This window comes from Petaurus breviceps, unplaced genomic scaffold (genome assembly GCF_028583685.1).
Source record: "Petaurus breviceps papuanus isolate PSGF00001 unplaced genomic scaffold, PetGlider_PUasm1.0 174, whole genome shotgun sequence".
Classification (NCBI taxonomy): domain Eukaryota; kingdom Metazoa; phylum Chordata; class Mammalia; order Diprotodontia; family Petauridae; genus Petaurus; species Petaurus breviceps.
Genome location: NW_027185761.1, coordinates 278,238 through 302,061, shown reverse-complemented (window position 1 = coordinate 302,061; position 23,824 = coordinate 278,238). Strand labels below are relative to the sequence as shown.

Below are 23,824 nucleotides of genomic sequence, written 5' to 3'. Positions count from 1 at the left end.
TAGTTGTTTGACAATCAGAACTCAGCCATTAGAAAGATTATTTTATTTTTTGTGTGTGTTTAGTATTTCTGCTTTTCTTTTTTTTATTAATTTGTTTATTTCCTTTTAGTTTACAGGATTCAATTCCACAATTCCTTGAGTTTCACATTTTGTCCCCCTCCTTCCCCTCCCCCCCATGGCAGCTTATAGTCAAGTATAGGATCTGTAAATTCTTTCACATTATACATTAGTCAGGTTATAAGGACGGATTGTACCAGCTGGAATGAAAAATGGTAAAGAGGACATAAAACCAAATAAGAGAAGGAAAAAGATCAGATATTTTGCTTCCACCTGGATATAATCTTAGTTCTTTCTAGTTCTTTCTCTGGATGCACATATTTCTCTCCATCATGCGTCTTTTGGGATTGACTTATATCACTTCATTGCTGAGGGGAGTCCAGTCTATCAAAGTATGTCATCACACATATGTTGTGTCTGTAATTGTGTACAAATTTCTCCTGGTTCTACACTTCTCACTCAGCATCAGTTCTTTTAAGCCTCTCCAGGTAAATATGAAGACCGTCTGTTCCTCGTTTCTTATAGCACAATAGTATTCCATAACATGCATATACCACAACTTGTTCAGTCATTGCCCAATTGATGAGCATCCACTTAATTTCCAACTCCTTGCCACCACAAAAAGAGCTGCTATAAACATTTTTGTACTTATGGGTCTTTTTCCCATTTCTATGATCTCTTTGGGATATAAACCTAGGAGTGGTATTGCTGGATCAAAGGGTATGAAAGTATTTATAGCCCTTTGGGCATAATTCCAGATTGCTCTCCAGAAAGGCTGGATCAGTTCACAACTCCACCAGCAATGCATTAGTGTTCCAATTTGCCCACATCCTCTCCAGCATTTGTCATCCTCCTGTTTTGTCATCTTAGCCAATCTGACTGGTGAGATGTGGTACCTCAGAGTTGTTTTGATTTGCATTTCTCTAATCAATAGTGAATTAGAGCATTTCTTCATGTGCTTATAGATAGCTTTAAATTCTTTCTCTGAAAACTGCCTGTTCATATCCTTTGACCATTTATCAATTGGGGAATTACTTGTATTCTTATAAATTTGACTCAATTCTCTGTATATTTTAGAAATGAGTCCTTTGTCAGAGACATAGTTTGTAAAGATTCTTTCCCAATTTCCCACCTCCCTCTTAATCTTGCTTACATTGGCTTTGTTTGTACAGAAACTTTTCAATTTCAAGTAGTCAAAATTATCCATTTTACATTTTATAATGTTCTCTAATTCTTGTTTAGTCATAAAGTCTTTGCCTCTTCACAAGTCTGATAGGTAAACTATTCCTTGTTTTAGGAGACTTCTTACAGTCTCAACCTTTATACCTAGATCATGCACCCATTTAGACTTGATTTTGGTATATGGTGTTAGATAATTGTCTATGCCCAGTTTCTGCCATACTATATTCTAGTTTTCCCAGCAGTTTTTGTCAAATAGTGAATTCTTATCCCAAAAACCAGGGTCTGGGGGTTTATCAAATAATAGATTACTATAGTCATTGACTTCTGAATCTCATGTGCCTAATCTATTCCATTGATCCACTCCTCTATTCCTCAGCCAGTACCAAGTAGTTTTGATGACTGCTGCTTTATAATACAGATTGAAATTTGGTATAGCTAGTCCACTTTCCCTAGCATTTCTTTTCATTAATTCCCTTGTTGGATTCGCTAGTGAATTCTATCAAACATTTAAAGAACAATTGATTCCAATACTCAACAAACTATTTGGGAAAATTAGTGAAGAAGGAGTCCTACTAAATTCTTTTTATGACACAAATATGGTACTGATACCTAAATCAGGAAGAGATAAAACAGAGAAAGAAAATTATAGACCAATCTCCCTCATGAATATAGATGCAAAAATTCTAAATAAAATACTAGCAAAAAGACTACAGCAACTTATCTCAAGAATAATACACTTAGATCAGGTAGGATTTATTCCAGGAATGCAAGGATGGTTTAATATTAGGAAAACCATCAGTATAATTGATCATATCAACAATAAAACCAGCAGAAACCACATTATCATATCAATAGATACAGAAAAGGCTTTTGACAAAATACAACATCCATTCCTATTAAAAACATTAGAAAGTATAGGAATAAATGGAGCCTTCCTTAAAATAATAGGTAGCATCTATTTAAAGCCATCAGCAAGTATTATATATAATGGGGAGAAGCTAGAAGCATTTCCCATAAGATCAGAGGTGAAACAAGGGTGTCCACTATCACCCCTCTTATTCAATCTGGTACTAGAAATGTTAGCAGTAGCAATTAGAGAAGAAAAAGAAATCAAATTAGGCAAAGAAGAGACCAAGCTATCACTCTTTGCAGATGATATGATGATATACTTAGAGAATCCTAGAGAATCAAGTAAAAAACTACTTGAGACAATAAATAAATTTGGCAAAGTTGCAGGATATAAAATAAACCCACATAAATCCTTGGCATTCCTATATATTTCCAATGAAATTCAACAGCAAGAGATAGAAAGAGAAATCCCATTTAAAGTTACTGTAGACATTATAAAATATTTGGGAATCTACCTGCCAAAACAAACCTGGGACCTGTATGACCATAACTACAAAACACTTTTCACACAAATAAAGTCAGATCTAACTAATTGGAAAAATATCAATTGTTCGTGGCTGGTTTGAGCTAATATAATAAAAAAGACAATTTTACCTAAATTAAATTATATATTTAGTGCCATACCAATTAATTTACCAAAAAACTACTTTTTAGAGCTAGAAAAAATAGTAACAAAATTCATTTGGAAGAATAAACGGTCTAGAAAGATTATTTTAGGCAATTTTGAGAAAGAGATGGATTAGAAATTTGAGAGATGGTCTCCAGGGATACCAATGGAACAAATATAGCTATATATGGATATATGAGAAGTCCTCTAACCTTCCTCCTAAATAACAGTAAAGTAAGAACTGTTTTCTTTGATTTTAAAAGAAATGCTAAAAAAAAAAAAACATACCCTAAGCCTTAAAGAGAAGGTACCTATGACTGAAGTTGATACAAGTGGTGGGTAAGACCGTCAGAGTGATAAGCTAAGGCAACTTCTCAGAAGACCCTCTCCCCTTTAAAATAAACAAGACATGTTGAGGAAATTCAGTTCTTGGAGGGTGAATAAATATTGCACTCTGGGATCAATATACCTGTAACTTTTGAATAGTAAGCAAATTAGGAATTTAAGCAGGGTAGTTTTTGTCAAATCAGAATGCATCGATTGAAGGGAACATTCAAATACCATCAACTATTTCTCTCTCTTTTCCTGTCTTCGATATTGGCCAACCCAAGTACTAGAGAGCAAAAGATAAACTAATACAATCTAGACAACCATGTAATCATCTTCAGACAGTTTGAGGATTAGGAGCAAGAGCTCACATCTGGCTGAAGTGGCCAGGAGATACTACCACCCCAAGTCCATCACCATTCCATGCATATGAAAGAAGGCTGCTGGGATTCTCTGGTGTACTCAACTATTAACCAAGGACCAGCCCACCTGGTGCACTATGAAACATGTAGAAAATTTGCCCTGTCTCCCTGAGGAAGTACTTTAATGGTGGACTTGTCCAGGTATTTATTTACCACAGGGAATCACAGAGCCACCTGGTATAGATCTCTTCCTATGAGCAAGAAAAGATTTCAGTTATCAATGAATATAAAACCTACAAGAACTCCAGGGTAATAGCTGACAGACTTTAAGATATACAAAGTGGTTTATATACTGTACCTTATCTAATTTGTTCCTCATAGCAACACTGTGATTGTATCCATTTTATGAATGAAGAAACTGAGGTTAAATCCAGGCTCATACATGGTAAATGAGTACCTTGGCAATATTTGAACCCAGGTTATGATAGGATTATGGTTTTACTATGGGAAGGGACGTCAGAGATCATCTAAACCAGTCTTTTCATTTTATACTTAACGAGGGACATTAAAGGGACCTGACAAGGTCATATAGTAAGCAAGCTATCAGAGACAGGATTTGAATCCCAGTCCTTTGACTCTTTCCACTGTATTCTGTTGTCTTCCTGACTATATGGTCACAAGTCCATGATTCTTGGCAGTAGATTGTATATTTCCCATAGTCCTTGAGCCTCAGGGAAACATATACAACTGGTCATTAATCTTATATGAATCAGCATTCAAGTTCTCTGCATGACCTGTATTAAGACACTATCTGATCTTAATACTGCTCTATTACTTGCATAAATTGAGAAGAAGGTAGGGGATAGAAAGAAAAACTTTAGAACTGAGGTGCATATCATTGAACTTTATCCATTTGCATGATAATTCTAAAGAAAGAGGAAATATACCACTTTGACAAAAGAGCAAAAGTTTTAGCAAAATAGAATTTAAAATAGTTTTTGATGCCTTGCTAATAAAAAGTAAAAGTAGTTTATTGTTTGCCTTCGGTATCTTCTCACATTATTTGTATCAGTTAAAGAGAGAGAGAGAGAGAGAGAGAGAGAGAGAGAGAGTACGTGTGTATATAATCTCCATGGAGCTACCAGAGGAACACTGTGAAATGGAAAGAAATTCAGTTACTCAAGGTTACTGACCCCTCATCTTGAAGCCATGACCCAAGCTAGGTAAAAGAAAGTAATGGCAGAGAATAGAATGCAGATCAATAAGCCAGGGATCCCGCCACTAACTCAAGCATTCAGTTGATATATGAATTTTGACAAATTATTCTTTATGCCTATAGTCATATCACAAATAATGGAAGAGACCAGGAATAGAAATGAGGGTGATTGGTTCCTGGGGGGAGTCTAATGATTAAGTTATTGTAATTTCAAATAGTTCATTCTGCCCATTGAGCTTATTTGCCAACATTTGAGACTTTTTTCTTCCTCACCATAGGCATAAAGAACAAACCCTGCCATATTACTCTATCCTCCAAGTCTACCTTGATAATATAGCAGCTTCTGCTTGTTTTCTAATAAAGCCATCTGTTTTGTGATAATTGAGTGAGTCTGACATATATTTTTATAAGCTATCTTGAAGCTCCATGAGTCGATGGAGGTCTTTTCAGGCAGACTAAGTCAGTGTATCTGTTGTGTTGACTCAGTTCATGATAAAGCCACTATGAGATGTCAGCAGTTTTCAAAAAAAAAAAAGGAAAATCAATGCTCAGATGAAACAATTGTAATAATTCCAATGTGCTTGCTTAATTTAACAAAATGATCTACTAATAAAGACTGGATATGCACGGACTGAAAAACCTGATTGGTAATCTTAATAGTAATCATGGATTCTTCTCCTGGTTCAGACATGATAGATGACAAAACTTGATATCTTGAATTGTTTGTTCAGTGTAAAAACAATCTTGTATCCTCAAAACCATATCCCTCCAAACACTTGTTTGGTTCAATTCAATGGGGGATGGGTGTTTTTAAAGCACCAGTTACATGCCAAGTCTTTGTAAGTACTGGGCATTTAAAGATAAATATGAAAACAGTTCCCACTCTCAAAAAGCTTATATTCTACTGGAAGAAATGACACATATACAGATAAATAAATATATTTATGGAGAGGAGCTCTGCATCTATGCTAGCACTTGTATACTCCTGATAAAGAAGACACTCCTAATACAGATGGGCACATCCTCTGTGGATTATATAATCTGAGAGGTCTCCTTGAGATAGTGAGAAGTTACGTGACTTGTTCAGAATCACACAGACGGTTTTGTGTCAACCCAGGTTTTCTTGACTCCAAGGCCAGTTCTCTATACAATACCTCATGCTGCCTCTGTAATAAAAAATACATGTAAAATAATACAAGCCATTTCAAAAGAGAGTGCTGTTAAATAGGAAAAGAAGGAGGGGTGTGTCAGGAAAGTCCTCATGAAGTCTTAGTACTTGAACTGGAGGTGAAGAAGGAGAACATTCCAATCACGGAGGACAGCCTGAGAGGCAGAGGTACAGAGGCAGGAGATGGAATGTCAGAAAAGGGTAATAGCCAGTGGTTCATTTGGTTTGCAATAGAGAGTATATGAGGGGAAATAATGACAAATCTGGGGGGGGAAATGCATTGGAACTAGATGTGTATGTAGGGCTTTAAATACCAACTGGAAATATTTATAGTTTAATCTAGAGATGCCAGAGAACCACTAAAGCCTACAAGTCATTATTCTCAGGGTTACTGAAATATAAATTATGATTTATAAATATAAATATGATATAATATAAATATAAAATATAATGTAATTTGCAGACATTTTGCTTTATCTTTAGCAAAAAGAACCAAGGAGCAGAACCATGGCATTAGGGAAAAAATACTGTGCTAGGAGACATTAGATCTGGGTTCTAGTCTCTCCCTCCACCAGCTGAGAGACTTTAGGCTGAGCAATGATGCTCTAGAAGTTTTCTAATTAAGAATGTATGACCAGGGGTGGCTAGGTGGCACAGTGAATAGAGCATCGGCCCTGGAGTCAGGAGGACCTGAGTTCAAATTCAGCCTCAGACACTTAACTAGCCATGTGACCTTGGGCAAGTCACTTAACCCCAATTGCCCTCCCCCCCCCAAAAAAAAAAACAGAATGAATGACCAGTTGTGAGGGATGTCAGTAAAGGGGATTCCTGTACAGATATGGGTTTCACTGAATGACTTCTGAGTTCCCTTCCATCTCTGAGATTCTGTGAGTTGACATCATCTGTAAAATTAGAATGTGATCACTTTACCTACCTCAAGACCAAGAGATGAGGTCCTAGGATATGATCACTTTACCTACCTCAAGACCAAGAGATGAGGTCCTAGGATATGATCACTTTACCCACCTCAAGACCAAGAGAAGACGTCCTTTCTAGCTCTAAAATAGATAACCTTTAGGAAATGCAAAACTGGTGATGCCTGGATCTTTTAATATCTAAATGTATGCAATCCAATACTTCTTGAAAGGTGGTGTGGTATACGAGAAGGAGCACATAAAAGAGTCTGAGGCCCTGGGTTTAAATGTCAGCTTTGCTATTTATTAGTTTTGTGAAACTGCACAAGTCACAACATCATTGAATCTAAGTCTCCTCATCTGCAATATTATGTCACAGGTGTGTTATGAGGAAAGTACTTTTAACACACTCTAGAGATGTGGTTTATTGTTTTTGTTCTAAAATCCATAATTTCATAGGTATGGGTACCATCAACACATTCTCAGTCATCCTGATATGCCTGTGCAGTCAATCTTTGTGAGTTCCTGTTGTCAAAAACATTTTTTTCTTTTTTTGGAGATTAACCTTTGTAAGCTTAACTAAACCAGGCTGGCTCTCAATAACAGTTGATGGCCAGGCCAATATATAACCTTTCCAACTTGGTCACTCTGGCCCTCATTGATTGGCCAACTATAGGGCCCAGGCTAAGCCCCACTTGGTACTTGTTTGAGCCCAGATTTTCTCTGAGTGAATGTAAATGGCAATTGTTTCTGTTTTGGCCAGAATCCCTGAGGGTTGCCCTCCCAGAATGATTTTTTTTTTTACCAGATAAAAAGGTCATTCTCTGCCTCATTTATTACCTAGCCTTAATTACTGAATGGCCATTGCCTAGGTGACACTGAGGCCTGCTAAAGACCTTAGCTTAAAAAGGCCAAGGTCTCTCACTGCATCCAGGGCCATCTCCAGTCATCCCGATCTTTATCTTGCCACTGGACTCAAATGGCTCTGGAGGGAAAAGTGAGGCTGGTAACTTTGCACAGTCCTACCTCATTTAAATCCAATTCACTTGCAAGTCATGGCATCACTTCCCTGATATCATGGGCCTCTTCCAGAAGGAAGGACAAACAACAAGGGCCTCTTTAATCAATAAAGACTAACAGAAATGAATCCAACTGACAATGGATATGGCTCCATTTCTTTAAATGATGAGCAAAAACAGGGCCAAATTTGGGTGTATCAAATATTGCCAATGGGAAAAAAAAATCTGCCTGTACCAAAATTAGAGTAGATTAATGTTATAGAGGCATTCCGTCTCTGTGCTATTTGCTGTATATGTGTGTGTAAACTCAAAGTTAGACAATCTTTGGGTAAAAGTCAAAAGCACTATAATAGCTGTAATACTTTTCAATGTCATTCATTTTGTTAAGTACACTATATTAAGTTAGGCCTCAAAAAACTGTTAACTTTCAAAAAAATTTAAATCAATTCAAAAATGACTGTAAACATTTTATATTTAAATTTTTCTTAAATCTGTTTATATTGGCTCTAATTTTTAAAGTAAAATAATCCCCCATTCATGATGGATAAATACTTAACTGTTTTAAGTAGAAAATCTCCTGACAGCTAGAACTTAAGTAAAAACAACAGAGATACCTTAAGAAATAGAAAGAAGAGGGGCGGCTAGGTGGCACACTGAATAAAGCACCGGCCCTGGAATTAGGAGGACCTGAATTCAAATCCAGCCTCAGACACTTAACACAAAAACTAGCCCTCTGACCTTGGGCAAGTCACTTAACCCCAACTGCCCTCTAAAAATTAAAAAAAAAAAGGAAGAAATAGAAACAAGGGGGCAGCTAGGTGATGCAGTGAATAAAGCACCAACCTTGGAGTCAGAAGGATCTGAATTCAAATCCAGCCTCAGACACAATACTTACCATCCATGTGACCTTGGGCAATTCACCTAACCCTAATTGCCCTGCCTTTCCCCCCTCCAAAAAAATTAGAAACAAAATAAAATGTCCAAAATCAGAAAAGTAATCTATTATGTTTATCAGTGGAATTTACAAGAATTGCTACTAAAGTTCTCTGTATGATTGCTTTACCTACATATAACCTGAGACTCAATCAAATAAAATGACATTTTAAAAATGAACGTGCAAAATATGCTGACAAAAATTAGCATTTTTCCAGAACAAAAAAAAACAAAATTTTTATAAGCAAAAATAAAACTTTTTTAAAGTCTGTGATATTAACGGGATTATTTGTACTCCATAAAGTTATTTACAGAACTGCTAAATACAAAAAGCTTAATTCAATAGTACAATTGATGATTGTAGCTAGATCTATTTATACGGTTTAGAAGATGCTTCCTGAATTGTATGCAAAACACTTTCAAATCTTTCCACTTGCAAACACTCTGATGAGAATTGCCCATCTGCCTGAAGACCTTTGTGATCAATTAACTGAGAAACTAAAATCTTATTGTTCATTGTAAGAAGATGAGACAACAGATGTAGTTAAAGATGTTCATCTGATTACATATGTATGATATGTTGTTGAAGGTGATATTAGCAAAGATCTGGTACTTTGTGAACCTGTTGACAGCAGTGCCATATCAAGAGAAATTTTCAATGTAATTGATGCACATTTTAAATGAAAATGACATAGTGAGGGAGAAGCATTAGATCTGCACTGTTCATTCTCTTCCCTCAGAGGTCTCATACACTCTCACTGCTACATCTAGCCCCTCTAGGCACATGATTCCTTAATTTGCATAATAAATCATTACCTCTCCCTCTCCTAAGCTCCAGTTCCACATTTCTGATTGTTGACTGAATATTCCCACTTCAACGTCACCGTTGACATCTCAAAAAAAAAGTCTAAACAGAAACTTCTTGTTATTCTGCAAGCCAGCTGCTCCTCTGATCATTTCCAGATTTAAAACCTTTTATGCTTTACTCCCTCTTTTTAGTGTACCCCACTATATCTGCTCTACCTCATATCCAGGTTTTTAGTTCCTTAAAACTTCTAAATCTCTTCTTCCTTTTATTCTACCAAAGTATTGAAAATTTGAAAAATATTAATCTATTAATCGATAATATAATTATTAAACTAATAAAATAATATTAATTTCTATAATTATAAACTAATTAATATAAAAGACAATCTAGTTCAACTCTCTTATTTGATGGATAATAAAACTGAGACTAAGAAAGGTCAAATAACTTGCCCAAAATCATACAGATTAAGAGTCCAGATGCAAACCAAGGCCAGATGACTCAAATTGCAGGGCTCTTACCAGTACACGGTACTACCACTCATCCTGTAATTCCAGATTTAATTTGTTAATGAATTCATGGGACACATCTTGTATATGCTTCTAATGCCTCTCCCTCTCACAAGCTCAGTTGCTTTTTTTTTTTAATTAACTCTTGCCTGGACTTTCACAATCACTTTCTAGATCTTCCTTCTCAAGGCATCCTGAATACTGCCAATATTAAGTTTGGTAAGATCATGGGATTTAGAGCTGAATGGTTTCATACAGTTCAGGACAGTAATTGTTCCTTCATCATATGGACTACCTCATTTGTGTCTTTGTATCATCCTTGACTTGTGTTACAGTAGGTTCTTAATAAAGAATTGAGACTGGATCCATGTTTCACTGTTATAGGGAGCTCAGAGATGAGGTCCCTTCTCTATAATTTATACTCAGAGAGTTGTCCAGAATATGAAGTTTAAATGAATTGCTCACAGTCACCAAACCAGTGTATCTCTGAGGTAGGACAAGAAGAGTTTTGAGACCAGTTCTCTAACCGCTATTCCAAGATGCCTCTCAGATACTTAATAAATGAATGGACAGATAGTGTCATGGACACAATGAGCATGAACTTGGACAGACTTCTAGAGATAGGACAGAATAGAAGAAACTGGTGTGCTATGGTCCACGGGGTCATGAAGAGTCAGACATGATTGAACAACAACAAAATTTGAATTGAATCTAGCCCACCTCTCCCAGTCTTTTTATTATGAAATCTAGAGAGAAGTGGTGGACAAAAGTGATGCAAATGATAAACAGCTAAACCAAAATTTGAACCTAGGTCTTATGATTCCAAATTCATTATCTTTGTAACTCTACACCCTGTCTCCCATACTTCCTAAAGTATCACTTGGATTATGTCATTTTTATGCTCAAAGAGCTTTAATGGTTCTAGGGACACAAAGACAAAATCAAACAATTCATACCTAAAAGTAAGCTTGACTGGACTGTGGAATACAGGACATAATGAGCATTTAAATGCATATTAATGTATATTTAATTAAAGGAATTAAATTGAATATTCAGTAATCTTATTTGTAGTACTATAATAATAGAACCTAACACAGTGCCAATCATATAGTTGGTGCTTAAAAATGCTAGGGCTAGATTTCCAGACCTCCCAGGCCAGGATCCTGTTAAAGAATTCATCTACTACCACTACTTAAAATATGAGTACAGCCATATACTTCATTCCCTTTAGAGATATCAGTAGTAGGAGGCTACACAGGGAAACATGACAAATCTCATCTATTCCAGGTTGGGTATGAAATAGAAGGTAGATGCACAGGTTAATGTGAGTGGCCTTCTTGTAGGGATGCTATCTTCCATATCAGATCGAAGTGAACAGACACATGTACCCTCATCCCCTTTTGTAATCAGTAACCTATTGGTATTTTATTCTCAACCTTGAGATAATACAAACCCATCCCTTCCTTAGCTTTAACTTATCAAAAACTTACCCCTTTAACATCAAAGATTTGTCTTTAAAAATTCAAGTTTGATCTGAATTCAGGGCCCAGGCCCATGTAACACATGCCTCGTATATAATAATAAACTCTTCTTGCTGCATCTTTCCTGAGCCTGCCTGATTTCTTTAGGGTGAAGCCCTAATACATAATTTTCCTTCAATAGCCTTTTCTACTAGGTCACACCTTCTAAGATAGTCATTGTTGTTCTTTCTTTTTAGTTGTGTCCAATTCTTTGTGATCCCATTTGGGTTTTTCTTGTTCAAGATACTGAATTGGTTTACCATTTCCTTCTTCATCTCACTTTACAGATGAGGAAACTGAGGCCAACAGGGTTAAGCAACTTGTCCAGAGTCATAGAGCTAGAAAGTATCTGAGGCAGGATTGGAACTCAGAAAGAGTAGTCTTCCTGACTCCAGACCCAGCACCCTATCCACTCTACCACCTACCTGCCTCAAGATAGGTATGGAAAGAGGATAATAATGACTATCCTGAGTGCTTACTGTGGTTCCTCATCTGTCACAACGTACCGTGTTTCCCCGATAATAAGACCTATCCCGAAAATAAGCCCTCCCCTTACTGTGTAAGATTCCTCGAAAATAAGCCCTCCCCCGAAAATAAGCCCTATTGAGATTGCTACTGTAGTGAAGGTGATCCCCTGCGCTAGCTACATTACGGTACCCTCTGTATGCACAGTCCCCCCCCGCCCCCTGGGTGAAACGCACGCCGCGCTCTGAGCTGCATCCAATCAGAGCTGCAGCAGTGAGCACGTCATCCTGTTCTTCCCCAGTGATTTGCTTGCTGGCGCCATTGAGAGCAGTGCCGCGGAGGAGAGCTGAGGAAGGACAACATAAGCCCTCCCCTGAAAATAAGCCCTCTGGTCTTTTTCTTTCCAAAAAAAAAAATAAGACAGTGTCTTATTATTGGGGAAACACGGTATAAACAATAGCCTATGGTCCCCATGTCAAGGTAAACACAACATCTGTAGAAAGCAAAAGTCTATGCTGGTCTGGCCTTCTAAAAGGAGTGAAGCAAAAGGAAGACTGCTAGATGGCTCAGTGGATAGAGTGCTAACCTTGGAGGTAGGAAGACCTGAGTTCAAATGTGAAGTCAGACATTTACTGGCTATGTGACCCTGGGTAAATCACTTAATGTCTTTTTGCCTTAATCCATTAGAGAATGAAATGGCAAAACACTTCAGTAGCTTGCCCAAGAAAATCTCATTGAAGTGAATGACTGAACAACTAAATAACAAGAAGAAGGAAGATAATACAAATGAATATTCAGGTGTTAGAGGGAAAAAAAGATCCTGAAATAATATGATTCATGCCACACCCCAGACCAGTTAAGGAGCCAACCAAGCTACTTGGGGCAGCAATGTGAAGAAGCGAGCAAAAACCCCCATAGGTTCCCCATCATTCCATGTCTACTGGCCTTCCTCACACTTCCTTTGACTCAGTGTGCAATAAGGAGAGTCAGAAAAGTAGATAAAATTAGCAGCTGTCCTGGGAAAAATGCTTCATGCTATTACACAACAGTGGTGAATCTGGGGTACAGAATAAGACATGAAAGTCTATATGCATATATACATACATGCATGCAAGCATACATACATGTGAACATACATTACGTAAGTATGTGTCCATGCTATAGCCATTTGGGAAATTTGTTTTGCTTGACTTCGTGTCTCTCAGATTTTTTTTCCTTTGCTTTTCAATGGAACAGGAGGGAGAAAAACAAATTTTCTTAATTTATAAAACAGAGAGATGGGGGGCTATAGATGTGAAATGTATGCATTTTCACATGAGTCTACCATATTATCACTTTTACTTAAGTGTTTTATTTTGCTACAAGAGAACACCAATGAAGTGGAAGTAATCTATAAATATATGTGATATAAAAACAAAATACATCAATAAAAGTCAAATAACCAAAAAAAAAAGAAAGAAAATCACTACTAGGTAATATTAGGAACTCCAATAGAAATTTCCTCTAGAAGTATAAGGGGCAGAAGAAGAACAGTGAAAGCAGTCTATAACAAATTCCTGTATAAATAATCCTAGCAGGTATCATTCCTAGGAATAGGCTTTCTGTATTCATAAGGCTGAGTCTGTGGTCTCAGAGGATAATGTTGGCATGTAGGGGATAAAATTATGCAAGTCCATCTATAGAATGTAATTACTTTCCAGGAGATGTTTAGCTGAGTTGTGATTTTTTTTAAAAAATATACTTCGTCAGACCTTCTCCTAATATTATAATTCTCAAAGTCTGGGCTACTGGGGGTGCTTTTTCAGCTCACTGATTAGATGTCTGTGTTTGGAGCCCTGATAACTATGAATTATATTATCGACTGCTGAGCTTGCTTGGTAAGGTTCCTATCTATTTTGAGGTCTTGCCTAGGAACCTCCAAACACAACTACTTGAATATTGCAGTCATGCCTGTTCTGAATTTGTGCTTCCAGCAACCACTGGTCATATCTATGGACACTGATTTCATGCTATTGGCTCCTTTGGCTTTAGAGGCTGTTTGTTCCTTGATAAATATCATATAGTTAAACATTTTTCTTTTTCATTCAAGTTACTTGATGAGTATATGTTATTATGTACTAAAATGCATCCTAGTTCATGCTCAGATACAAGCTTGTATTCAACTCTAACCATACAAAACCTCTTTTATCACCTTTCACAAGCAGCTGTAAAATCTTTCTGTAAGATGTTCTTTTTATAGTGAGAATTCTATAGGTGCATGAAAGAGAATATGGTATAGTGGGAAAATTGATGGACTTGGAGTTGAGAAAAGCAGGGTTTGAATGCCATCTCTGATAATTACTAGCTGTGAAAAGTAATTTAACCTCTAAAAGCTTCCCTTTCCTCACATTTCCTCATGGAAATGATAGTTCCTATAATACCTTCCTCATAAAGTTGTTATAAGGAATAAGTGAAATCATGTATATAAAGTGCTTTAGAAGCCATAAAGAGCTAGATAGGGAGTTGTAACTAGGGCAAGGACATTAAGGTTTTGTGCCAGGGCAGTGACACACATAGAGGAATCTTTCTTCTGAAGGGAGAAACACTTCCTCCTTACAACAATTCAGAAACCTCTATCCCTGTGCCCATCAAAGACCAGGGACATAGTGTTTTAAGGCCCTTCACTAGTCTGCACCATGCAGCACAACCCCGCTCCTGAATGGCCGCAATAATGAAGATCCCTACTGCTTAGCCTGATAACACTCACTGAACCTTATCCCAAGACTCCCGTTACAATGATATGCATCATCGCTACCACCCCAAGTAAGGAAGCAGGACAGGCAAATCTCTTAAACAGATTATCTTCCTCCTTTCCCTGGATAAGTTTTGCTATAGTTCAGTCATGTCCAACTCTTTATGACCTCATTTGGGGTTGTCTTAGCAAAGATACTGAAGTGGTTGGCCTTTCACTTCTCCAAATCATTTTACAGGAAGCTGAGGCAAACAGGGTTAAGTGACTTGCCCAGGATCATACAGCTAGTAAGTGTCTGAGGCTGGATTTGAACCCAGTTCTTCCTGACTTTAACCCTGGCACTCTATTCACTGCACTATTTAGCTATCCAGCATAACTATGCCAGCACTTAGACTGGCCTGTGCGCCACTGTTGCTAATTAGCCATCAATAGGTCCACTTTATTCCCTGCTATAAGTGAGACTTTTTGTTATTAGCTCTATCTCTAAGCAAACCATTTTTATAAAGACATCATTGACATAAGAATGAAAATTATAGCAAAAGTGATGACTGCTTTTTAACTAATTAGTAAAGCATCACTGACTACTAATAGTACATAAAGTCATGGGCTAACTTCTTGCTTTACCGATATAAACAACAGAACAAATTCATGCAACCCTAGAGTTGGAAAGAATTGTAGTGATTACTGAGGTTTTAGTGAACTGCAAGGTCAATGAGTCAACATAGTGATCCAGCAGTCAAAAAACAATCCCATGGTGTCCTAGACTACATTAAGAAGCATCTAAATAATAGCTCCATTATATTCTGCCTTGATTACACCACATCAGGAGTACTAGGAATTATATTTAGGAAGGTTATAGTCATTTGGAATATATCAAGAACAATGTGACCAGGAGAAAAATGTCTATATATCATAACACAGGGATGGCTAAATCAAGTGGGCATGTTCACCCTAGGCAAGGGAAGATTTTAAAAGGACGTGATAGCTCTGTCCAGGTATTTGAAGAGCTATCATGTAGACGAATGAATAGAATTATTCTGCATTGTCCCCCAAGAAGGAATTTGGAACAGTGAAGAAGCTACGAATACGTTCAACATACAGGAAAACTTCTTAACAGTTAGAAATGTCTGAAAATGGAAAAAGCTGCAAGGGAGGGAGTCTCTACTCACTGGTGGTCTTTAAGCAAAGACAATATGACTCTTTTCTTTGGAATATTGTAGAGGATGGTTCTGTTCATGAACAGCTTAAAGTAAATGACCTCTAGAGTCCAACTCCAAGATATAGAATTCTAAGATCTTTTACTTTTATTATTACTCCTTAATAACCATAATTCAAAAATGAGATAACTAGCTATTGATAAAAAATATTTAACAACTTTCCCAGGCAGTGATTAGCCAACTGATGAAGGCTGTGTATTTAAATAACAGGCATATATTTTTAAGAAGTACTTTCCTAATAGTCACACAAGAGAGTTATAACTCCGTTGACTTAAAATCCAATAGTCATTTAAAATTCTGAAATTTTGCCACACTTATATTGGGCTGTTAATTACTCCTATACCAACTTGCACCATGCAGCATAACCCTATTCCTTCACTGACCCCCAATCTCAGTGGTCACTGCTGCTTAGTATGACTTCACTCCCTCACCAACTCTCATCCCAGGACTCCCATCATCAGGGTACTGAACACTATGATCCAACACTTAAATTCTTCTTTAGTAAAGTAATGGTCTGAATACTTTATTGAGCATGGTCTAGGGCTAGGACATTATGACTAACAAATCTAAAAACCTTACAAAATTTGCAGAATATACTTGTTTACTCCTACAGAAAATCTGGCAGGATAATTGGGCACAGTTTAGTCTCTCTCAATTACAGCTCACATTCAGGGGACACCAAACCAGGTTCTTATGACAATCACCTCTAAGAGTTGATTTATAGCTAATCACTTCTATTTCCTTATGAGTTTGGAAATCATTATTCCGCCAAGCACTAACCTCATTATAATATATTTTATAAAAATTCTAATGCCTGGCTAACCATTTTGGCTGACTAACAAATAATCCCAGATGGTAGAAGATAATTAAAATTAATCAGAGTATATCATTCTAACTCTCCAACTTACTTACATTGGTAAAGTTCAGACAAACTTTTATCCAATTAGATGGTTTGCTGCTACAACCAATGACCCCTACCCATCCTTGGAAACATAAATCTGTGAAATGTCTAAGTTACATAGCCTTCTTAATAACACTTTGTTCTGTAATATGTCCATAATCCTGCCACAGGTCCCCAGGGCAGTTGTAATTAGTATCCACTCTAAAATAATACTAAAGGCAAAAAAAAGAGAGAGACAAAAAAAGAGAAAACATGAGATTTCATAAAGCAAAACTGTTTATATTTCCATATGTCAAGATAATATGTGTAACTCTTAAGAACCTTGTAACTATAAGGGCAATTAGAAGGAATATATGTAGACAGAGGGTGCAGATATAAGGTGACTCTGATGGTATGATAACCCCCTCTCAAAAAAAAATAAAAGTGTAAGAAAGAAGATTGCACTGAAAGAAGTAGGGAAGGATACAATGGGGTAAATTATCTCACATAAAAGAGGCATGAAGAACTATTATAATGGAGGGAAAGATGAGGTGGGGAAAACAAAACTTAAACCTTACTTGCATCAGAATTGACTCAACGATGCAATAAACACATTAGTTGGATACGGGAATCTATCTTATCCTATAAAGAAGCAGGACTCAAAATTTTTTTTAAGTTTAAAAATTATTCTGATTATGTAATTGGGGAAAAATAAAATATATATTAAAGTAATATTAAAGTAGATCCTTTTCCCACTGTCCAACAGTGATAGGTCTGAATTTATTAGAGGCTTTCTATTTGAGACTAATATGATCTTAAGTTGCGCTAAGAGGGATATTGGGTTTAAAACAAGTTAGATAATAACCACACTGTACTTTACCTTAATCAAACCACTTATAAAGGATTGGGTTCAGTTATGGACATGTAGCGGCAAGCACCCCAAGCGCGTCCTCAGGGTTTGCTGCTACCACAGGTTCTTGGATCTGCTTTGTTAAAGGAAAGCAACTCAAAATGGGTTAACAAGCTTACTTTAATCAGTCAGACATATATCGTTTACCTTGTTCAGGAGAAAAGGTCAGCACCCTGAACCTCAAAGTATACAGGCATAATTATCAAGACAGAAACATCAAGTAGACAGATTTCCAAACTGTCCAACCATGACATCCATACCCAGTCAACATCTGGGTTTCCACATTCTGGGTTTTTCAAAGCCGGGGGACTCTCAACAACGGCTTCCCAGAATTCAGATCAAATCACAGAACACTTCTCAAAGTGAGTCCCAAAACAAAGCTACACATCAGGGCTTATATAGCCTTCTCCTGGCTCAGAGAATGTAACAACCTTATTGACTCACTGGCCAATCAAGAAGTATCTACTGAAAAACAAGCCTCCCACACCAGGCTCCAGGTGCACGTTAGCCTAGGGGCAGGGAAGATCTTTAAATCTGCATTGCCATTACAGGACACCACAAGGTAGGAAGGATATTAATAAATTGGAAGAAATCCAAAGAAAGACAAAACAGGAGGATGAGAAGACTGGAGGATGTGACACACAAGAATTTATTGAAGGAATAGCGGGCATTTACCCTAGAAATGTTAGCAGTAACATGAGAGCTACCTTCAAGTGATTTGAAAAGCTGATGTTTTGGAAGAGGTACTAAACTTGTTCTCAGTGACCCCAGAGACCGAAACTGGGAACAAACAGAGAAAGATGCCAAGATACAGAGTTTAGCTTAATATAAGGAAAAACTTTGTAATGATTACATTTGTCCCAAAGTGGAATGAGCTGCCCTGGCAGTCAGAAAGTGGCCCATCACTGGAGATCTTGAAGCAAGAGATAGATGACCACTTGGCAAGAATACTATAGGAATAGGGGTGCCTAGGTAGCATAGCAAATAGAGCACCGGCCCTGGAGTTAGGAGGACCTGGGTTCAGATCCATCCTCAGACACTTAACACAAAAATTAGCCATGTGACCTTCGGCAAGTCACTTAACCCCAACTGCCCTCCAAAAAGCAAAAAAAAAAGAATACTGTCAGAAGAATTAATGTCCCCTTCCAACCCTGAGATTCAATGATAGTATCATTTCTATTAGCTCCTTCAATAACTGAGACAAAAGCTACGTTAGAGCTAAAACAATTCTCTTTATGATCAGTTCAAAACGATGATCGATGGTAATCTCAGAATCTCATGTAAACTTGGATCAATTTTGGTTTTTATCATCTATCTTAAAGTTCACATCATAAAGATGATCTTTGGTCCAAAACAAAAAATAAAGTCTTATCTATAAGATAACAATGGTGAACTACTTCATTAAGATTTTAAGAATAACTTATAAAATTTACTTTTATTATGCATGCATTAAGATTTCTTCAGAACTTTAGTTACTCGTTGATGATGCTAGGCATTCATTCTTTGGGGATGCCAAAGTATTCTTCTCAATGACATATTAATAGACTGAGTGACTTATGCAGACTACAATAAACCTTTAGAATTAGCAGGGTCCTTAGAAATCATTTGGTGGTCATCATTTTACAAATAGAGATGAAGTTGTGTGCCTTAGATTATACAGCTAGTCAATGGTAGAATCATGACTTGAATTCTGGACTGCTGATTCCTGATTTAATATGTTTCAGCTAGTACAAATACTTGAAGAACTTTTCTCTTTTCCTGGACAAAAATGAAAGCCATCAGTCAGTACACATTTATTAAGCACCTACTATGTGTCAGGTGCTGTGGACAAAATGAAGCAACTCCTGACTTCAAGCAGCTTACATTCTACTGAGGAAATGTATATTCATAAAAGTGAAACAAAATATTTTCAAAGTAAATTCTATTGCTCATATTATAATACAATAATCTTGCTGTTAATTTCGTAGACATGGTATATATAGATTTCAACAAGAAATTGTCAGTCTCTCATGACAGCCTTGTACATAAAATATATTAACAGATAATAGAAATATGCATTTAGAAATGCTTGACTGATCAAACCCAAAAAAGGTTGATTTCTGTGTTGATATTAATCTGGAATATCTATATTGGAATGCCATAGGATTCTATCCCTATCAATGTTACTTTAAAAATTATTCTAGTGCTTTGGTGATCAACTAATCAAATTTTTAGGGACCTGGAGAGAGAGAGAGGATAACATTAGATCACCACTGAAGATCTATCTACAAATAGACTTTAGCTGAATATTTGTTAAGGATGCTGTAGACAGGAATCCTAATTGCATCAGCATAAGACTAAATGAATTAGGTTCCTTTGATAAAATTTAATGAAATGGGATAATAATACCCTATTGCAAAATAAATCAAAAGACTGTCATAGAGATTATGTAGTACCATTATGTAATATAGTGATATAAATTATGTCATCAGGGAAATGTATGACAGTACAATAAGGGCCTGAGAACACTGGGTGTACCCTCTGTAGAGGATTCATGGAAACTTATGGATAAGAGTCACTAGGATGTGAAGTTGTGTACAAGTTGCAATTTGTATCATTAGAGGGAGTACTTCCATCGATGAGATCAAAGATCCTCATAGAAAAATGTATGTGAAAGAACTTGGTACACCAAAAGGTTCTTCATGAATCATACACATTATTTTACAAAATTGAATAAGATCAATTTGTAGTAAAAAAAAATCTAGAATGGGTGATTATCAAACAAACGTTATAAACATCTAAATTCTTCACCACTGTCTTTTTCCACTGCCTCATTGTGATATACAGGGTACCAGGGTATCTCAAAGGCTATGCCAGTAAGAACCACCTCTGATAGGTCCCAACAAGTTGTAAAGTCTTTAAATCTTGGCCAGACCATATATCTGTTGTATGAGACCCCTAGGTCTCTAAGGTCGAATAGGCTTATCAATGAATCTTAATTGAAATGGGCCTGCCAGGTTGTTTGGTATAACTCATGTCTGAACAGGAGTTGACCACGTAGGTGATGATTTTCTTTAGCCACAGACCCTTGTGAAAAGCAGGAGGGGGAGCAAAGGCAGGTAGACCGAGTCCAATATAAAAGAACCTCGAGGACTTTTGTCATGAAATAGTATCAGCAAGTACTCAGGAAGGAGTACCGGGAAATATATAAAAGAAGACGGGAAGGTAAAGGGGTTCTAAGAGGAATCAATCAAGACATGTTTCACATAAATAAAATTGTTGATCATTGTCTTGAAATACAAACCCTAAATATGTACAAAATTCTGCCACCTGCTTCTAAAAAAAGTGAGTATCAAGTTCATTGAAATATCTATTATCCCTATCAAAGAAATATAGAAATTCCAAGTCATGCTTTGAAAATTGTGACCAAAGCCCCTCTATTAGTAAAAGAAGAAAGAACAGTAGTTTTATTCTTGAAGTGCCAAAAAAGTATAACAGTTATTTAACTTGGGGTCCATATATTCTAGGGCATCTGTGAACTTGAAAGGGGAAAGAAAATCACATCCTTATTTTCATTAACCTGTCACTGTAATTTAGCATATTTGCAATTATTTTAAAACATTATTCTGAGCAGGCATTTATAGACTTCACCAGACTTTCAAAGGGGTTGGTGAAACACACAAAAAGTTAAAATCTCTCAGTATTGAATTAGGCAAATATGTCTTCCTTAAACAGTATGTTTTCATTACTCTGTCAAAATCCCTTTTGAATTACAAAATATTAGCCTTAAAAATATACATATGTTTAAGAATAAGGGAAATGTCAGAGAGCCTAAAAGTTAAAAAAAAAATTTAAGTAAAAGCTATTGGACCTAAATTATTCTTATGCAGAAATCATTCAAAGCAACAGATCCCAGCAGGACTAGCTTCCAAAACAATGATCCATCATCACAGCAATCTCTCTGCATCCACACATCCCAACAAAGTTGTTAACCCCCAGGATATATTTAATCAAATGTTATTCCATTGTGCAGAGTCCAATGTTTTGGCAAGTGCCCCTTTTTGCAGATAAAGATGGCAGCTATTTAAACACAATTCCAAGTATGCTAAGGAAAATGCACCACCTCACTGAACTGATGTCACAAGGTGTGAAAACCTTCTGGCTCTAATTTCAGAGATGTGCTGCAGCAAGCTTAGGGAGAAAGTCAAAAGAAGAAAAAATGCTACTTTTAACAAACACGGTTTAACTCCTTCTTTACTAACTTTTGCAAAGCAGCTGGGGAAATTATGTGATAGCACATGCATACATTTGTGTGCATATGTACAAATGTATGTATGTAGAAATATATACACAAAATGTATGTCTCCATATATTTCTGCACAGACATACATATATATCACATGTATACTATTCTTCAATAGTATTTCACTAAGTACCTGTTGTGTCAGGCAAGAAGCATATATTTATTAAGCAATCACCATGTACCAGATATAGTGTTAAGCACTGACCATATAAGAAAAGAGGTAAAAACAGCCAAAGCCATCAAGGAGTTTTTGCAGCTACCTCTGCACTGGGTGTTTAGGGAAGTACAAAGTTTAGATAAGACAGAGTCCCTGGCCTCAAGGAGCTTACTGGTAGGTAAGGTGTAAGGTACACAGCTAACTATAATACAGTATACAGAATTCTATGAAAAGAGTATTAGAAGAGCTACAAAATAAAGTGATGTACTGACTTGGAGGACCAGGGAAGGTTTTATAGAGGAGATGGCACATGAGCTGAGCTTTAAAGGATGGGTAAGAATTCAACTGGCAGAGGGGGTTACATTCTAGGCAAAGGAACAAAAGGATCTAGGAAAACAGGAACTTGGTGAAAAGAATAGTTGTTTGGCTAAAGCATAAAGTGCACAAAGGGGGATAATTTAAGAAGAGACTGGAAGGGTAGGCATCAGAATATAAAAGCCCTTGAATATGAAACAAAGGAATTTTCTTGGAACAACTGAAGATTTCTGAGCAGAAGATTGGCATGACTCAATTTAACTATAACAAATTATGATTCTGGGAGCAGCTAGGTGGCACAATGGATACAATGTCGAACCTGGAGTCAGGAAGACCTGAGTTTAAATCTGATCTCAGCGACCTACTAGGTGTGTGACTCTGGTAAAGTCATTTATCCCTGTTTGCCTCAGTTTCCTCATCTGGAAAGTGAACTAGAGAAGGAAATGGCAAACCATTCCAGTATCTTTGCCAAGAAAACCCCAAATGGGGTCACAAAGAATTAGATGTGGCTGAAAAACTAACTAAATATATAAATACGATTCTAGCAGTGAAATGAATGGATTAAAATGAGGAGAAAGTAAAACACACACATATATACACATATATATAACATGCCTATAAAGGCATAATGCTTATATACATGTATAAATGCACATATAAGTACATAACGTGTCGTTTTTAATCACTATTTAAATTTTAATTCTATATTTATGGAGTCTTTTAATTTTTTCCTCTAAATCAAGTCAGAAGCATGACTATTTCCTTTCCAGTAAATAAGGTGATATTTGTTATTCATTCATTGTCTAGTATAGCAGACACAAAAAGGCACATGAGTAATATCAGAACTAGAAAACCAAGAACCCTCTGGAAAATATCACACCAGTGTTTGTAATAAATAATGTATAAATATTTATGGTGACAAAATATCAAATAGTTATTTCAGTCACCAAATAATAAGAGATCAAGCAATTGATACCAAATAGACCAAAGAACGGTCTTTTAAATCCAAGATACTTTATGTTTCATCTTACTTTAACTGTGATAACCTTGTTTTCATCTGTCTCATTTTAGCCTATCTTCTAATGTTTCAAGCTATCAACACATCAGGGCTCGAATACCAGGTTATTACCTACCTGTCAAGTTAAAATCATGTCTTGATTTCAACTTGTTTTGTTGTTGTTGTTAGGGCAGCTAGTCTTTGGCCTTTTTTCTTACTTTACCTTCTCAGAGTATTGACCCCTTTGGAACAATGCAAAAAAATTCATTTTTTCCTGGATTTTTTATGTTTTATATAGTAGAAATCTATAATATCATTGCACCTGCCAAGCTGTTTCCAATC

At 36.5% G+C, this 23,824-nt stretch overlaps 1 protein-coding gene across 1 annotated transcript in view; it reads right to left on the bottom strand.

Moving 5' to 3' along the window:
- ABCA13 (ATP binding cassette subfamily A member 13) overlaps nt 1–23,824 on the bottom strand; it is a 513,785-nt gene that overhangs the window by 309,918 nt on the left and 180,043 nt on the right. The window lies entirely within an intron of this gene.